Below are 7,246 nucleotides of genomic sequence, written 5' to 3' on the forward strand. Positions count from 1 at the left end.
CTGAAACGCGTGGGCAGGCGGCGGCGACGACGGCACAGCAGAAATCATGTGGAAGGCTAGAGACCATTTCCACTGTTCGACCACAGGGTGGCGCCGTTGTATTGATGTCTCCATGGTGGAGCGGCCACCACTATGATGTATTAAGAGCGTCTCTGTGCAGGTAGAAAGCTGGTGCCCATGTGTCGCTGAACGTAGAAAATGTGACAATAAACCTGACTGTACAAATAGGGGCTGTGCGTCTTCTGTTATCAACACCATGCTACCTCCTATAGGGCTGAGTAGCAGGACCTTTTAAGGGTACTTTCACACTAGAGTTTTTCTTTTCCGGTGTTGAGTTCCGTCCTAGGGGCTCAATACCGGAAAAAACTGATCAGTTTTATTGTAATGCATTCTGAATGGAGAGAAATCCGTTCAGGATGCATCAGTTCAGTCCCTCTTATGTTTTTTGGATGGAGAAAATACCGCAGCATGCCGCAGTTTTCTCTCCGGCCAAAAATACTGAACACGTGGCGGATGGGGCATTAATTTCCATTGAAATGTATTAGTTCCGGCAAAACAAATCCGGTTTTCCAGTCTGCGCATGCGCAGACCTTTTAAAAATGCAAAATAAATACTGGATCCATTTTTCCAGATGACACCGGAGAGACGGATCTGGTATTTTAATGCATTTGTCAGACGGATCCGGATCCGTCTGACACATGCCATCCGTTCGTGTCAGGATTGCTGGAACTGGCAGGCAGTTCCATCACCGTATTCTCTGCCGCAAGTGTGAAAGTACCCTTAGTAGATCTGTCAGTCACATGACACACTGTCCTTGTCAGCCGCTTGCATTGTAAACTTTGGACAACATAGCTGAGGTTCTTACAGGGCTCTTCTTGTGTATCTATCACCCCCCTACACTGCATTACACAGTCCCAACCTGAGATCGAGGTATACAACACATTTAAGGCCATCCCTGCCTGTGTCACCCAGCTCGACGGAGCAGATGATTGTCGAGAAGGAAGCGTCAATTTTGACGTAAATTTGTTTTCCCTTAGTCCTAACAGCAGCACAAGTGGGGTATTCGCCCCTGTGAAGCTGGTCAGGACAGTCGGAATTTTTATTGAAATAAAATTCTGCATCATTAGTAATTAATTAGTTAATTAACTCCCCCCTCCTTATATAGGCCGCCCTACACAGGGCTAGTTGCTTTTTTTTAACAAGTAATCATAACAGCATAGAGGGAGGGATATTTGTGTGCTGCTGTTAGGACTAAGGGAAAACAAATTTACGTCAAAATTGACGCTTCCCTTTCGTCCTAACCAGCAGCACAAGTGGGGAAGTAGCAAGGAACCTCACACAAATTTTGGGAGGGCTAAAGGACTTTCTACTAAGTAGTTAAACTATCCCACAGGAGTTGGAGAGCTGACCTATGGACGAGCAGCATTTAACACAGACCGTCCAAAGGCTGTTACCCTCGGAACGCCTACTCTCCAGGCGGTAATGGGAAATAAAGGTGTTTTGCGTACTCCACGAGGCAGCAGCACAAATTTGCTCCAAAGGGATTAGTTTCCTTTCCGCATATGATGTAGAAACTGCCCTTGTAGAATGGGCAGATAAGAAGGATGGCGGAGGTAAGTCTTGGGACGTAAACGCCAGCTTAATAGCCCCTTTAATCCATCTGCTCAAGGTGGGCTTGGAAACCTTGAGCCCTCTGTTCCCCGAATAAGCGATCAGCAGATTTTCTGATCTCCTGAACTCTTCAGTTCTGTCCAAGTATATTCTGAGGACCCTTGGGATGTCCAAGGAAAGTAATCTCTCCTCCTCAGGAGTGTTAGAAGTAGGAGAAAACACCGGCAGTGTTATCGTCTGATTGGTATTCACAAACGAAGGAACTTTTGGTAAAAAGGTAGGCAGAAATCTTAACAGGACCTTGTCCTGCAGAAAACTTAAATATGGTTCCGCTGCCCCCAGAGCCTGGAGCTCCCCAACCCTCTTGGCTGAGGTTATGGCCAAGAGAAAGGTAACTTTGAGGGAAAGGTATTTTAAGTCTACCTGTTCCAAAGGCTCGAAGGGGGGGAGCACAACCCCCTTAGGACCACTGGCAGCTCCCACTCAGGGATTGGTCTCTGGATGCTGGGCCTAAGCCTCTGAGCACCTTTAAGGAACCTCTTGATTAGGGGGTCCTGAGAAATTGGTTTACCAAGGCATGCTGACAATGCAGCAACGTGAGCTCTGTGTAGATGGGCTTAGACCCTTGTCTAGACCATCCTGCAGGAATTGAAGAATATCAGAGAGAGGAGGATCTGAGGAAACTACCTCTCTATTCGTGCACCGTTGCATAAATATTTTGAATATGCGGGAATATTTCTGATTCGTAGAATCCGCTCTGGAGTGAGAGATTGTTCTCAGGACCTCCACCGAAAGTCCTCTAGCTTCTAGAAGGGACCGGTCAGACTGAGCCTCCTCAGATCTAGACAGGGACCTGTGTTCTGGTACACTAGGTTCTGTATTAGGGGAAGTCTCCAATAATTGCCCTGACTCATCTGCATGAGCTGGGTGAACCAAGACCTCTTTGGCCAGAATGGAATGATGGCTATCACTGAGGTCTGGTCTTGTTTGATCTTCATCAATACCCTTGGTATCATGGAAATTGGAGGAAATATATAGGCCATCCTGAACCTCCATGTTATGGACAGAGCATCTATCGCCACCGGATTGTCCTCCTTGTACAAGGAGCAGAATTTGCTTACTTTGGCGTTCAAACGAGTTGCCATCAAATTGATCTCGGGAGTCCCCCAGCGTTGGACTATCCTGGAAAAGATGTTGTCGTTCAGGGACCACTCTCCCGGTACCGGAAGGCCCCGGCTTAGACGATCTGCTACTATATTGAGATCCCCTCTGATGTGGACTGCCACTAGATGAGATAGATTGCTCTCTGCCCAAGATAGAATTAATCCCACCTCCCTCAGGAGGGTCCGGGATCTCGTTCCTCCCTGTCTGTTTAGATAAGCAACCACAGTCGTGTTGTCGGTCCGTACTCTCACGGCTTGACCTTGGATGAGAGGTGAGAAGTGATTGAGGGCTAGCCTGACCGCCCTCAGCTCCCTCAGATTGGACGAGAGGAGTCTCTCCTGAGGATTCCAGGTATTCTGAACTGTATTGTGTCCCAGATGGGCTCCCCAGCCTAGAAGGGAGGCGTCCGTGGTCAGGATCACCCAAGTAGGTTGGGCTAAAGGCATTCCATCCACTAAGTTCTTCCACCACCTGAGGGAGGAACGGACTTCTACAGACAGGGAGTGATTCCGATCTAGGTCTCTGGGTTTGCGACTCCAAACCGCTAAGACTTCCTCTTGCAGTGGCCGAAGATGCCACAAGGCCCAAGGCACTGCCTCTGCAGACGCTGACATGTGGCCTAACATCCTCATGAGAACCCGAATAGACACCCGTCTGGGGGATAGGAGAAACTCTGCAGCTTTTATTACTTTGTCTCTCCTCTGTGGAGACAGATATAGGGTCATTAGTTGTGAATCTATCACAAACCCCAGAAACCGCCTTGTGGTAGAGGGAACCAATTCTGATTTGTCCCAATTTACGAGCCATCCCAGGGTCTGCAGGGTCTGGAGAGCTTGTTGAAGCTGGACTTGTAAGATGTCTGCGGACGACTTCTAAGCCCAGGAGCCTTAAGTGGGCGACCACAGGAGCCACAACCTTTGTGAAGGTGTGTGGCGCAGAGGAGATGCTGAAGGGCAACACAGCAAAATGGTAGTGCTTCACTACCTCTTTTATGAAGACAGCAACTCTGAGATATTTCCTGTGGGCCGGATAGATAGGAACATGAAGGTAAGCATCCTTCAGATCTATCGTTACCATCACGTCTGCCGGGTTCAGGATGTTTAGGACTGAGCGAATGGTTTCCATCCGGAAACGCTTCTTTCTGATAAACCGATTTAGGTAACGCAGATCGATAATCATGCGCCAGTCTCCTGACGGCTTTGGAACAAGAAAAATGGGAGAATACACTCCCTGACCGAGCTCGCGAGGAGGAACCTCCTCTAAGGCCCCCTTGACTATGTACTGGAGTACAGAGTCCTCCAGGACCAGCTGTCTGCTGGGTGTTAGACGTCCTGTAAGGACGAACCTCTCCTGAGGTTGGGAAATGAAATCGATCCTGTAACCGGTCATGATGACCTGCAGCACCCCAGGATCTGGAATTATTTGCTTCCAAAAATCTTTGAACAAAAATAAACGACCTCCTACTGGAGGATTCAGGCAGGGAGATTCGTGTGGGGGGTGGGAATGGGGAGGTGGTGGGCTGCCGAGAGTCATTGATCAGCCCTGCGGTTCCCGCGACCTCTACCCCTCTTGTTACCTTCGGAACATCTCTGGTTCCTCTCTCTTCCCTGGAATCTTCCACCTCTGCCTCTTCCACGTCCTCGAAAGGATTGCTAAGGGAGTGATTTTCCCTTCTTGTCCGCTAGATTTTCCATGAGGCGGTCTAGTTCGGAGCCGAACAACCTGCCAGGCTCGTAAGGGAGAGTGCACAAATTAAACTTAGATATATTGTCCGCTACCCAGGGCTTTAGCCATAAAAGGCCGTCTGCTGGCAGCAGACAAAGCCATTGATTTAGCAGCTAGCCTTAGTTGCTGCTGAGACGCATCCGCCATAAAATCTATGCCCAATAGTAGAGTCTTAAATTGGTCCAAGATGTCATCTCTGGCGACTCCCGAATCTATGTCTGATTGGATCTTGAGCGTGCGGGCGCGAATGAAGTCAGACACTTCGGTACAGGCTATGGCCACAGAGGCAGAGGCGGACGCCGCTGCATAATTACGCCTAAGCGAACATTCTGCGCATCTGTCCAGGGGATCCTTCAGATTACTCCCGTCATCGGAAGGCACCAAGGTTCTCCTGGAAAGCTTGGCTATTGCCATATCCACCTAAAGTGGTGGGACCCAATCCAAGGAGTCCCCGTCCTGTAGGGGAAACATAAGTTTGAACCTTTTGGTCTTTCTCTGGATGTTTCCATTCTGTCGCCATTAATTTTTTAAGCGACTCGTCCACTTTGAAGGCCCTTGGCCCCCTAGCGGTGGAGTGTGGAGCTTCCCCATGCTCAACATCCTGGTCCCTTGACCTGATGGAGCGCAGTAATCTCTGGATTTTTTCGGCTGGAAAAGAAAAAACCGACTCCTCTTCCTCAGATGAGGAATTCTCGCCAAGCGAGATCACGTCTTCGGGCATTGGAACAGGCCCAGGAGAGTCCTGCCTAGGTCTCTTATTGGAAACTGCCCCCTTGATCTCCGCGATGGAGGTGTCCGCGAACTCCTTCATCCACGAGAACATTTCTACGACCGTAGGCTCAGGATTGGCCGGCCTAGGGCGACAGCCTGGACACCGATGGTACTCGTAGGCATCAGGTAACGGGGTGCCACAACCGGAACAAGTCAGGTGTTTTTGCTTGTGAGCAGCTTTTCCTAAGAAAAGAAATAAGCACTATTAAAATAGTGCCAACCCAAAAAAAGGGTCTACACCCGACGTCAATCTTACCGTGAGAAGGGGACGTCATGACCTTAAGAATTTGAGCACAACCTTGAGCCCTCTGATCAGAGTAAAGAAGAACACCGGATCAGCCAACAGTCAAGGTCAGCTGCACACAGAAACTGAGCACAACACTGACCTGCAAGCAGCCTGGCCTTATATAGCAGGAAGGGGGGGGGGGGGGAGGGAGCAACAGCTCCTCCTCCAACAATCCCCAGGCTCCCCACTGTAGAACCAACTTATGGAATATGGTAAATTCCCACCTAAGACCTAGGTACTGCCCTCCTCTTCCCCCCCCTTCCCGTAAGAATAATACTGATTATCAGGCTGTAACTTGCCGCGGCACTGAATTGAGCTTGCGGACTGGAAGTGCCCAGTGACGCACTTCCGGTTTCGCGTCCGACTCACCGGAGCTGACTCGCGATCTCACAGGCCGGACGGAGCGAAGGTACAGAGGGAGGGGAAGGGACGGACAGAAGCGGAGAAAGGACAGGGGGAAGGGAGCTCCACACGTATCTTGGTCACGTGCGCGCCCCTGTCTAACTTACCGGCTACTACATAGCCAGGATGCTCTCATACTTACGCCCGGCTGACAGGCAAGAGACAGCCGTCCTCTGCCTGGACCTATAAGAGAAGAATTATTGATATAAGAATTAATGCAGAAGTTAGCAATTTCTCCCCAAAACTACAGGGGGAGAGACTCTGGGTAGAGTCATGCCTGTCTGACCAAACCCACAGGACAGAAAAAAAGCAACTAGCCCTATGGAGGACGGCCTATATAAGGAGGGGGGAATTAATTAACTAATTAATTACTAATGATGCAGAATTTTATTTCAACAAAAATTCCGCCTGTCCTGACCAGCTTCACAGGGGCAAATACCCCACTTGTGCTGCTGGTTAGGACGAAAGGGAAGTATTCCTTCCTAGCAATCATCTGCTCGTCAGTGGAGGAGACACATTTACATGCAGCGATCTCCTCCATAGTATAGGGATCAGTGATCATTAATGCCATCACTCGTCCCCATACAGATATATTGGCATTCTGTATTTGCCCTGTAATGGATCTCCTGGCACCCCGACTGGGTACCTCCCGTTGATGGATGCTCCTAGTGCTTCCCGAGGGCTCGAAGCACTCCACTTGGCACTGTAAGTACTGCCGACCCCACGAACCACCGCCGCTTGGTTGGGATCTCGCCGTCTTCCTTCAGAGAGCGATGTACGAACAGCTCTTAAAAGAGCTCAGGGATTATAGCCGTTATAGCATTCCCCAGTGTAGATGCAGCCTTCTCCCCACACACATGAGACGAGTCTCTATGCTGAAGGTAAAACAGGAACTCATTAATGGGGCTACATGTCAGCCTTTTATGCAGGTCTTCCAGCAAGGGACACTCCCCCTGGGGACCTTGTGGAAGACTGAGACAGTTTATACATTAGCCGATCACATGCATTTACAGTATAAAAAAAACTCCCCCCTCTGCCTGTGATGCAATTAACAAACACAATGGGCTCTGCCTGTGATACAATTAACAAACACAATGGGCTAACTCATTCACAGGCAGAAAACACATTTTTCCCAAAGCCCCACATATCCCCATAAATTATACATCCCTGGATAGCTCTGATCTGGGCGAACAACATATCCAGAAATCACCCAGATCTGAGCAGGAGTTCCCGAATTCCATGGAAGTCGCATTTGACCGACCACAAGCATGGCTTTTCTGCCTAAAA

This window comes from Bufo bufo, chromosome 1 (assembly GCF_905171765.1).
Source record: "Bufo bufo chromosome 1, aBufBuf1.1, whole genome shotgun sequence".
In the NCBI taxonomy this organism is placed as follows: domain Eukaryota; kingdom Metazoa; phylum Chordata; class Amphibia; order Anura; family Bufonidae; genus Bufo; species Bufo bufo.